This window comes from Lasioglossum baleicum, chromosome 2 (assembly GCF_051020765.1).
Source record: "Lasioglossum baleicum chromosome 2, iyLasBale1, whole genome shotgun sequence".
Lineage (NCBI taxonomy): Eukaryota > Metazoa > Arthropoda > Insecta > Hymenoptera > Halictidae > Lasioglossum > Lasioglossum baleicum.
In genome coordinates this window covers 19,085,003-19,097,057 of record NC_134930.1, presented here as the reverse complement: position 1 = coordinate 19,097,057, position 12,055 = coordinate 19,085,003, and the positions used below count along the sequence as shown (strand labels likewise).

The following is a 12,055-nucleotide window of genomic DNA, read 5'->3' as shown; positions in this document are numbered from 1 at the left end:
AACAGACAATTGGCTTGTCTGGCCAGGTACGGTGAGATTAAATATTCAAGCTGTTGAAACCGGCCGAGTGGGCAATAATAATAACTCCCAAATTGATCTGTCACAGAGTTAACGTTTCGCTTGTAGCCGCGACATTAGGGAAAAGCAGAAACTCCGTCGGCTGGACGAACGAACGACCGGCCGCGACAGCGCCGCGTTTCTCTATCCATTTCGAAACGGAACGAACCATCCGAAACGTGAACGGATAGTAATATCGCCGTGTAATTACCGGCACGTTTCTGTTCCACAGACGTTTCTTTCCCGTCTGGACGTATGTATCTCTGAAAAATGCACACACGCGAACAATGCATATTTTATGCAGCTCGAACAGAGAGGTGTTCGCTCGTCCCAGCCACTTTATATTACGCTGGTACCGTGTATTTGTATTCGTGGATCATAGACGACGCGGCGTGCGCGCGCCAGAGAATGCAGGACGTAATTAATATGCGCTGCGTTCGGAGATTTCAATGCGCGACGGAGCGATGTCGTCGATGTCCGACGATCATAGCGCTGTGTCTCGGCGATGGGAATTCGCGATGGACGTTCGACACCTTAATTAAAACCGTGTGTGCCCTTGAAACGTTTTAATTTTTTATTGGAGAAACGAATAAGTTCGCGATCCGTCGTACTGAGGTGACTTTCAGGAATTTTTTGAAGATAAAGTGCTGGAGATAATTATTCGAAACTTCGTGGATTGTTCAACGAGTATTTTAACAGCACGCTCGAATTTTTTTAACGATTGTAAGTGCTGATTTATGTAGAAGGCGAGGCTGCGAGAAAGGGTTAACGTCGCGATGATTACACGCGACGCTGGTCGCCGATGTCGACCGAGGTTTCACAGCCGATGGTTTCCCCATGGTCTGGTCGTGCTTTGAGGGTGGCGATGCGTTGTGTAATTTGCCAAGACGCGGCGGTTAATGACGCGGAGCGGAGCGTCACGGAGCGGTTTCGGGGCATTAAGGATTCATGACGGGAATTCGTACGCGGGGCACGCGTGAACGCATGTTTTACAGCGCGACAATCCTCGCCCGGCATCTTGTTGGCTGCGTTACGTGACTTGTAATTATATGCCGAATGTGACGAACGTTATTGCCCTGGTGCCGCTTATGGCGCTGCGAGGAATTCCGTTCTCGCGCGCCCCGGAATACGATCGCGCGGATTGTCGTTCGACGGATTTTTGCGCGACGCCAGACTCGCAAAATGTCGTGTCTACTGTTGTGCAAGAACGATCCGAGGCTTTTCCTCGCCTGGGCCTGGTAAATTATGCACCGTTTTATAGCGTCGTGCCACCTATAAGGATAGAGTAAATATTTGAGTTTATTATAACTGGAGCGGGGTACAGTGATAAATAAAGGGCGAACCGGTTTGTTACCTTATGAATCAATTAGTGACCGGTTTATGTGGTTACACGTCCTCTTTCCTTTTCGTCTCTTCATTCATTAGTCGTTAAGTATGTACGTTTATACGCTTGCCGCGCGAAGACTGGCCAAACGAAATTTTGTGACTCGTAAAATAAATCGAAGAGGTAGAAGAAGAGACAGATATGGAATTATTCAACAAATTTCCATCTTCATCGATTGCTTTGTAAAAGAACCAAAACTCACGTTGCCCCCCGACCAGTAAATAATTCCTTGACCAAAGCAATCAATCAATAAATCAATCAATCATTCCATGCAATAAGAATAGGATGAAAGGATCGATTGTCACGAATATAAATTTTTTCATGCATTCTAAAAATATTCAATAAATCCATGAAGATTCGAAGTCTGTACATTGCTCTGGCAGATCGAAAAATAAAAAGTGTAACTCGCTGAACGAGTACAAGAATTGCGACCACAAGACAGAATAATAGATACGTCGGGGACAGCTGCAATTTCAAAGTTTACGAGCTGTTACAGCGATGTCTATATTATTCAGCGGATTCGGCTCCGATGTCGGTGCATTCGAAGCTTAGACGTCGTAGAAGAGAGACGACAGATAAAGGAGAATTGTCAAAGGAACGGCGAGAGCTGAAAAAGAATAGCAGAACTGATCAACGATCTGCGCGCTGAACATCTCATTCGCGGACAAACGAATTACGCTGGGCGAGCAGTTCGTACCGAAGTCACAGAAACAGTTTCGCCGGACTTTCGTGCGCGGCGGGGAACAGTGCCATAGCCAGAGATATTAATGCAAACGTAATTAAACCGAACGAAACGGGTAGCGATGCTCCGGTAATAAAAACGGGACGAAATAATTCCTGTTGGCTGCTTTGATGTTCTGGAAACTCACGGGGAAAACGTAACGGAACCGTCTCGGCTGTTTTCTCTTCAATTTCTCTCCGCGGAGCTCGGCACTACCGCGCGCTCCCGCGATACCCCTTACTCCTTCCCCGTAAATAATTAAGTTTATGGACTCGGGAAAGAAGTCCTTTTTGTAAGTTTCGATTCTGCCGGGCTACCGTTCCGCGGCGATAACGCTCGCTTTTACCGGACGATACTATCAACGACCCTGCAGTTTCGAGTTCGCTTTTCTAGCGTGCTCGCCGCCTGTAAAGAAGAGCAAACGTTACGTTCCCGAGAATATGTTGCGGCCGACTCGCGTTTAGGTTTACTGTTGCGGTCGTTCTCTCGTGACCCATTTCTCCATGCGCCCGCCTACCGATAGTTATGTGCCCCCGATCGAAAATCTTCAACGCTGATAAACGCAAACACCGCGAAAGCCGCGCTAGAAACGTCGACCTGATGGAAAATAAACGCCTCGACCGAATCGCGCGATTACATCTTCCCTAAAAGCGAAATGATACCGTGGGGACACGTATTATGCGATATTCTCTGCTGCAAGAGGGTGAAATCGATCCTTAAAAATTCAGCCATTTTCAGAATATTTTTCTTATTTATTTGAAAGCTTAAACGGAACTCCCCATAGGGGTTATAAAGCTATAAATTAGGATTAACATACGGTCTGATATATTGGGTTGACAAGAATTATTTCGAGGTGAAATAAACCCAATTTTTTTATTCAAGCAATGAACTTGTTTACAGGCGAATAAATTGCACGTTTTCTATTTTAATTGGCTCAGGCTAGATTTAGAATTGGAATTAGGATTTCGTGGTCGAAGTTGTTGGAATCGTCAACGTCTTTAATCCAATTTATAATTAGAAGCCTGGCTACTTTATTTCTTAGCATTTTGTAAATTCAGGATAGTTTCAATAAATATTTTTAAGACTGATTGATGGACCAAATCGACAAGACATCATCAATATCTCAAAATTGAGCGACGATGCCTTCAGGTTGCGCATTGAGCCCAAAATTTGACAATGAATGGGAGGAGTACAAACAAATTCTGTATAATGTACAGTCAGCCACTGTATCGAATGGCAAAAAAATGATCAGTGGACAAGTGTACGATATAAAAAGGGAGTTGGTGCTACCTCGGTCGGAAGAATGGACGACCCCGCAGGAATTCTTCTGAAACGAACAATTATCGTTCGACTAACGGCGAATTAGGGACAATAAGGAGTGTGACGGGTCGACTGTTAAATGAGGCGGGCCGTCGTGATACAACGGTGGGCAGAAAACTCGGCTGGTTGACGTGTGTGCTGAACGGTTACGAGCCGCTGCTTAAATATTGTGCTAGAATTAACAGGGGCGTGTCGGGACTCTAACGAACCAGCTAGAGCGAGAGCGAGCCCGAAGCAGGCCACGGTGCTTACACCGAACAATACACCGGCAAACTTGAAAGGCTACATGTCGTCGTAAGTAATTACAGGAATGTTTACCCGAAACGCGATTGTTATCGCCACGCGCGATCGAAGTTTCCACGTTCGGTCGGGAGTATATTCCGCGCGCGAGCAACTTTGCCAATTCGCGCGACCCGCTGCCGAAATTTTGCTAATTTTCGACGAGTAGAACCACGTGCCGGAGCAAGTCGAACTAATCGGAGATCGTGATGGGATACTTGGGCTTCGTCCGTGTTCGACGGCCACGGCAGGATTGCCTTCTCTTTCCACGTACGCTAATCCGCGAACCTCGGAGACTGTCTTGCCATTGAGACAGGTGTGCGAGAGTGCATGCAACTTTATGACGTCTTCAATTCTAATCTCGTCGACTCTCCGCTGGAAAAATTCTAAGCAGCGGTGACGGGTGATCAATATTTTCTGCTGTTTAACCGTGGCGGCCGTTGTTATGCTTGTTTATGCCGCTTTGTCCCCGCACGTAGCCGCTATTGTGTTTCCTTGACACTTTTGCAACTTCTTTCCACGCATTCTAATTAGAGTTGCACCTTCAAGGCGAGAGACTCGGTAAGTGAATGTGCAACGACGTTAACTTCTCTAATGCTTGAGCAACTGGTCCCACAGAAATTATTTTTGAAAGAGCCAATTGGAACCGAACGAGCCTGCAGCAACATTTCCAACAAAGGAAGAAACTGCAATACCTCAGAGCAGACTCGAGAGCTCTAAGCACGCGAAACGCGTCGAGAGATAGACATGATCGCCGAGAACGGCGATAACGTTCTCTAGAAATTCGCGAGCAAGTTAGCACAGTTCCGGGATTCATACGATATTCCGTTGCACAGAGGCAACAAGGGAAACAGAATTCATATTTCAGGTGTTCGGGCACGTCGCGATAAACACTCTCCTTTATCCATCCCGCGGCCGGAAGATTTTGCAGCGACGGTCGTTAGGACGTTTCGCAGTCGACGTTTTCTAAAGCGCCATTCACACGTTTCCCTCTTTCGTCGCTTACGCAGCGGTGCCGGTCGTAAAAGACGGACGCCCCGGGAATCAAAGAGGCGGGAAAAAGGGGGAGGAGAGCAGAAGGAAACTGTACCGAGCAAAAAGTCGCCGCGATTGTTCTTCCCACCTGACTGAGGAAAGAAAGCCGGGTGAAACTTCGCTGACAATACCAGAAATTCCAGCGGGCACAATAGCGGGCTGCAACGGATGGCGTTGGCCGAGGAGAGGGACCCGTTCGAGGAACATTTGAAGCTGGAAGGATCGTCTTTGACGCGCGAACCCCATCGACGACGTCGTCCGTCTCGACGCCGACGCCGCGAGAAAGTAACGAGAAGCGAATTAAAGGAAAAATTCCTGCCAACGACCGAACCCGTCGCACAGAGATCCGCAAAGGTTTGCTCGAGCTTCCGACCAGCCACCTGAAACTACCTTGAGGGGATATCCCGGTGTAACAGGTATAAAACCCTGGCTTTTGTTTGCATTTGTGTGCTCCGAAAGTTTTATCAGATTCAGTCGCGAACGAAATTTTATAACGATTTTATAAACGTTCCAATGTACAGCATTTTTTAACGAAATTGTAACAAATTGTTCCGAACATTTTGAACACCACTGTATTCTAAGTGAATCAGCCGCATTGCGTAATACAATTTACAATACCCATAATAGTGTTTACGATCAAACAATTCGCTTCGAATTTATTTTAAATGAGCCACTACGTAACACATAGTAGTAATAAATGTATATTCATAATTAATTTTAGAACGTCACTCATGCGAGAAATTTGAACGTTAATGTACCGAATATTCGAGCGGTTCTGTAAATTTTGTATTTATCGCTGGCATACGTAAACAGATCAAAATCCGCCAAAATGAGTAGAATAATACGATTCCTCGAGCGAGATAAATACATGTACAGTGATATAGTTTCTGAATCGCTTTTTCAAAACGACTTTTTCCCGGTGGTTTTCGAAGATTACGAAAAAGAAAACACTTTGTCCGGGCGGCAGAGGGCGAGTGGAGGGCTGTTCCATTTAAATTCAAATGGGCCGCTCCCAATCTCTCGCGCGTGCGTCGAGCCCCGTCGGAAAACACAACGTCGGAATAAAAAAAAAAAGAAAGAACAACACACCGGGTGCACATAAAATATCAGCCCGTTGCGTAAGCCGTTCGTCTTCGAGCCGCGGGATCGATACTATCGTCCGATATTGCGAGAACGCGGGCCCGGGGGGAGCCAGACGAAACGACTTTCGAGGAGAATAAAAACATCGCGTTTGTCGATAGAGGTAATTTAGAGCTGGCGCGCGGCGATCGTTATACCTGGTATAATTCACAAGCTGCTACGAATATATCGGTGCGAGCGCGGCACTCGTCGGCTAAATTGGATTTTCGCCGATGAAGCAGGGGCCCCTTCTGTCCAATCCTTCAGAGAACAACCTGTTCCCCTAAATCTCCAGAACATCGTCGTTCCCTCTCCTCCGCCACCTATCAACGAATCCGTTAATTGCACTCGGCCAGATTTAATTAATTCGTTAAAGTCCCGGTCGTCGCGCTTGTTAACGCGAACTTACGCGCGAATCGAATAGACGTAGCTTTCTTCTTCTAGGAGCAGCAGCTACGGTCGACGACGTTCCAGCGCCATTGTTCACGGACATTCTTCGAATGCCCTCCGTAATGGATCACCTGCCTTATCGCGGCGAGTCCTGCGAATCGTGGCGACCCTAGGCTTCTAACTCGCCTCCTATCGTGTCGCGGAAAAAGGAGAACGAATCGGTTTCTGGATACCAGGGACGAATGGGGCAGGGGTCAAGCATTTCCGGATACCGATACGTCTCGTTTAAATTACCCCGACCACCTCAACACACGCGAGCTGCCGCGGATCGTTCGAGTACCGAGTGATTCGCTGGAGAAGGTCAATGGTCAGAGATTTGGATGTACAACTTTTGTCGAGGATGGTGAATTTTGTCTAGCGACTCCGAGGCCCTGGAAAAAATGAAGAATGTTTTAATGTTGCTTCTGATGTAACAAAGTCGTAAAGGGATCAAATCATCTTTCATAAGTAGTTTCTGCAAAACAATGCAAATCAGTTTTATTTTTCATAAAAATCCGCAGTCTAATCACCTTTAATCCCTCGCGAAACATCCCTCGCTCGCAGCCAATGGTTAGGCCGTGACGTCTCACACTTTAGCCAATAATTTGGCTGAAAGCGAAAGTGCGAGTGGAATTCCCATCGAATTCCTGCCAGGAGAGAACTCGCGAGGCACGGAGAGTAGGTTTTGTTCGGAGCGGCCAGCAGTTTGGGAAATAATGTCGCGTGGAAGTGCAAATGGGACAATGCACACGGGCGTGTGTAGGTGTGGGTATGCAGATCCTGCGTATGCACACGTATACGGGTCGCCTTATTAATGGAGTAACGCTCACCGCGACACCCGCCGGCGACAAAGTGGACAGCGCGGCGCGGGACACAACGCGTTTAGCTTGTTTACCGGAAAACGCGTCGGAGCCCGGCGCGAGCCCGCACCCTTGCAAACTAGGTGTGGCAGTTTTCTATGGTGATCAGAGCTTAACCGTATTTTCCTGGCGGTGGTGAACGGGTAAACCGCGTCATAGGAAATTTAGTCGATCGTCCGGCGACGTCGTTAGCCTCCAACGAACCGACGAATGTGGCCCGCTAACGAGCAAACGGTGCACACACCCTCAACCTCTGTGTACGTCGTGTTTCCTGCCGGTATCTCTTTGAACGAGGAGGACACGGCGGCGGTTCGAAAACGAGCACCGGATTGAAAAAGATTGATTTTATCCGCCGACTATGGACACGCGCTGATGGAATCTAATTGGGTACGATTTTCTCGATTAAAAGTTCGATCATTCCTCCCAGCGCCTCGCTCCGACACGCTTCCGCACCTTTTTCGATGCTCCGATCGAGTTTTTGATAAATTGCGTAATTTGTTTAAACGACATCTCCGGCGCAGACTCGACTTGATTACTTTATCGGTGCGCTGCGAGACGAGGGGCAGTTTTATAATGTCACAAAACGATTTAAAGGATTAATACGAATTTGTTGCTCACGTGGACAAGAAAAAGCTGATACTTACAAGTTAAAGTGACAACTGAAATATACGAAACTGAAGCACCAAATCACTTTTTGGTCTGTGCTTTACCGAAATAAACAACAATTTCAGATCGCGAATTTACAGTAACTGGTCCAGTCGTACGGCTACGAGGTACATACAATGAATTGCGTTCTACCAGTTGCTGAAATCGCGAGCGAAACAGAGCCGTGAATCTGTCGTGGAACCGCGACCGGCGATAACCGACGGTCGTGCTTCAAACACGAAGGCAATACACCCGCGTCTTATGAATATTTACACCGGTTGAATATGCATACCACTGACAATGTATTATTTTTGCTTCGCGCGAGATCGATACATCCAGCGCTCTCCCGCGCGACGACGAATGTGTGTCGCGCACGAACGGTGCGTATTCGATGCGCCTAGAGCCTTGTCACGACAATTTCACGGTAAAAACGACGTAACAGTTCGCTGCAGCTAGTCAAACAATGCTTTAGCTTATCTTAGATGTACGAACTAAGACCTCGTGAAATTTCTTAGAACTCGACCCAGAAATCCTTCAGCTGTTTCTAACTCCAGAAGAAAAATCAAGTTTCGGAGAAATCAGAGTGTCAAAAAGTAAGAAAATACCCATCTGTAAAATATCTTTTGGGACATGATTTCTCTTAGACTGCGGATCATTTATGGCTTCAAAAAATTTGCAAAATATGCTAGAAAATAAAATTCCATAGAATTTAATACAATTTTTATTTATTTCGAAAGACTTCTTAAAATTTGTCTACAAAAATTGAAAATTGCATAAACATACGCAGTCTACTTATTAGAGATGTAATGGTTTTTATCAATGGATGTCACAATTTATTTCCCCGCGATTGTCAACACAGAAAATATTCTCTTTGACGAGCTGCTCCGCTCGCTCGCACGCGTTCGCGTTCTGATACAGACGAATGGTAACACGTGAACGACGGAAACTTGTCGAACGTGACTAAATCGCGGATGATGTCCAGTGCATTCTTTCTCGCCAACTTCCTTCGCCAATGTATATTTTATCGGGTGAAATGTTCGACTGGAATCGAAACGTCAAGCAGCGCGATTTATGGTCCTGCACCGAGAGCCGCGCCTCGTTCCTGCCGGTCATTAGTAAATAGATCGCGGGAGGAAAAAACCTGGTCCCCGGTCGCGATACTCATCGGAGCACCGAGTCATTAGCATCGCGTTTATATTAATTAAGCCGGTGTCTGACGAGCGGAGGACACGGACGAGATTTTCAAAAGATACTCCGGCGATACTGACATCCTGATTGCCACCCAGAAAAACTAGCTCCCGTTTTTGACGGAGAATGTTGTCTGCAGGCTGTGTTAAATGCACATTTACAATTTGGAAACACGAATACCGCATACGAAAATGATGAGAATTCAGTGTGTTTAGACTTTCGTCTGAAGATGCTAGTTTTTAGAGGAGCTTCATTATTTTTTTATATTTTAAGCTGGGGATAGACTTTTCTGTATTTTACAACAGCACGTGAAATTTTGAACGCGTTTCCCTCGGAACGACATTTTTCAGCCAGCCTGACGTCTGATAAAAAAATCATTCGATCTACTCCGAACTTGGCAGACATTTCCTGCGGTTGTCTATATTCGTAGAATTAGATCTTCGCCAGTTAAAAAACGAGCTTGTATTTTTTTGCGAGAATCGGAATTTCCTGCTTCAACCGTTGACATGTTTTTTATCATTCATTTTTTAACCTTTCCGTCAAGAGTCGCTAGACAAGCGAGAGAGTAATATTTCCCCAACAAGAAATGAACACGCGAAGAGATCAATCATCCTAAATCCGAGAAGACTCTCGCGAAATCACCATTAAGCGGAATGACACGCAATTTTTGGACACTTCAGTCCGCGAAAGGAGACCGCGAGTGAAATTTAATGCGTGCCGGTGAAAAAAAGGAAAAAAGAACGAATCCCCGCGAGCTCCATAATTCAATTAAACCCGTCGCGTCGGTGTTTAATGGTCCGCGATGCTGTAACTTCGTTTTGGACCGGTGCCACGTAGTATCGTGGATGTAAAGGGTGAATCGTGTATTTTTTCCCCTCGCTACCCTTCGATCGATCAATGCCGGCGACCGGAAAGATGCGGAACAGTGCAACTACCAACCGGAAAAAAGACGCGTCTCACGGACGACGCGTGGTATTCTCTCTCTCTCTCTCTCTCTCTCTCTCTCTTTTTCTCGTTTTTTCTCTCTCTCCTCCGTCTCAAAAGAATGCATCGAAGCTGGGATCACGGAATCGAGCGATTTCGATGTATTGTTGCGCTCGATTCTCCTTCCGGAGATCGAAAGGGGTGGTTCTGTGGAATCACGCTTGTTCCGCTCCACCCGCACTGTTTTCCCTCGGAAATGCAATTGGCTTGAAATGACTTCTTGACAGGCTCGTGACTTCGAGTGAATTAAAGTGCACTTTGTCTGCGTACCGACGCGTCCATACGGTTTGCGCTTCTTCTACAGGATCCTACACAATCAGCGTGAACATGCTCACTGTTGCTTCTCAGACTTCAAACTATAATTATGGAACCAGTTATTGGACCATCAACAAATCTTTTCTGATCTATGAGAAGCAAGAAAATGTGCTATTTCGATCAGAAAAATTGTTCAACAAAAGTCACATTTAATTTGATGTATTTTTTGAAATAATGAGCTGAATGTGTTCAATAGACAATTGATTCAAAATTCAAGTTTTTCGCGAACATCTCGGAAACCAAAGCCGACCGCCACGAACATGCAAAGGAAAAAGTTGTTCAAAGTGTTGAGTTCACCAAAAAATTCACCGAAAAGGTTAACCAAAAAATTCGTTGTGTTTTTGAGGGATTTATAAGCGAAAATAAATAAAATAAAACAGTTCGCAAGTATTCGCGAAGGGATAAAGTGCAGGATGCCAATCTAAAAATTGCGGGAGAGCGCGGAAAGGAAAAACGCATCAAATTAAGATACGAAGGTGAGAATGGTAGCTAGACTGCGAACGCATGCAACTTGCGATCAAATAAAGAGTCAGGATCTAGGCAGGATCGTATTATGAAAGTTGTTCGCTTCATTTCCGTCTCCTTTGCGGGATGAAGGCGCAGTAAAACGTCTCGGATCTAGAACAGTACAGGTTCGCAGACGATGTTTCGCGAAATGTTCAAGTCGGGGCGAAATGAATTTAAATGACGAGCCAACCGGAGCGTACGGTCCGCGAAAAAACTTGCTGGTAAAAAGGTTAGTATGCAAATCGCGGGTACGGCAGCCGGATGTTTAATGCGCTCGATGCTCGTCAAAAGGCGGCTGGGATTTAAATAAACATTTACATCGACGCGTCGATTGATTCTGGCCCGGTTTAAAATTGAAATCTCTCATTAGCGGGCATATCGCCGCGGAATCGCATTCGCTCGCTTCGAAATGCGTGCGGAATCTTGAGAAGCAGCGCCGAATACATAAATTGGCCACTTACTAGATAGTGAACCTACTATTTTTCTGTGGCCTTCAATTAAACCACTAAATACAGGTGAAATTATATCGCGTTTAGTGTCATTTCAATTAGAAAAATGCCACAAACAAGTTGGTAAAAATCCCATAAAAAAAATGTCTTTTGATAAATATTTTAAAAGGGTAGACGACGAAGTGAATTTCTATTCGGTTCCAGTTTCTCGTAATCGATGAAGAAAATTTGTTTAAGTAAAGTAATTCGTTTCCGTAATTATGACCAGCAAGTAAAAAAGAATGAAACTGATTTATAATCGCTGCGAGATGGCTGAACGTCATTCGATTCCGTCGAACCCCAGTGTCATTACACAGATGAATCTGTTATTGCGGCGGGTTAAACGAGATCTCACGGAGAAGTTAAATATTGACGCAGCGCGCACGCTGGTTCGCCGAGCTTCCTTTTTATCCCGTCGTTTAATCTCGAGCGTGTTAGAAAGTCTACTAGGATTTCCCGGGCTTCGAACATGTTCCTCCAATGACGTTGGATAAACGAGGAGACGGAGGCGAGAGCTCCGCAGTAAAAGTTGTTGCTCGTGAAATGTCGTTTCCATTCCGGGCTGTTAACTTTACGATGATTTCAGTCCTCTATTTTTCTCTGCTAGACAATTAACCCCTTCTTGTTCACTCGCACGGGTGACTTGTCGGTAGTATCGAGTGGCTGTAATCTCGGACTACAGATCTTTATGACGTAAGAGATCAAAAAAGAATAAAATCGAAGA

At 45.7% G+C, this 12,055-nt stretch overlaps 1 protein-coding gene across 26 annotated transcripts in view; it reads right to left on the bottom strand.

Moving 5' to 3' along the window:
* The window catches only part of Kug (FAT atypical cadherin kugelei), a 612,064-nt gene that overhangs the window by 391,450 nt on the left and 208,559 nt on the right, over nucleotides 1–12,055 (bottom strand). The gene's annotated exons all lie outside the window — the stretch shown is intronic.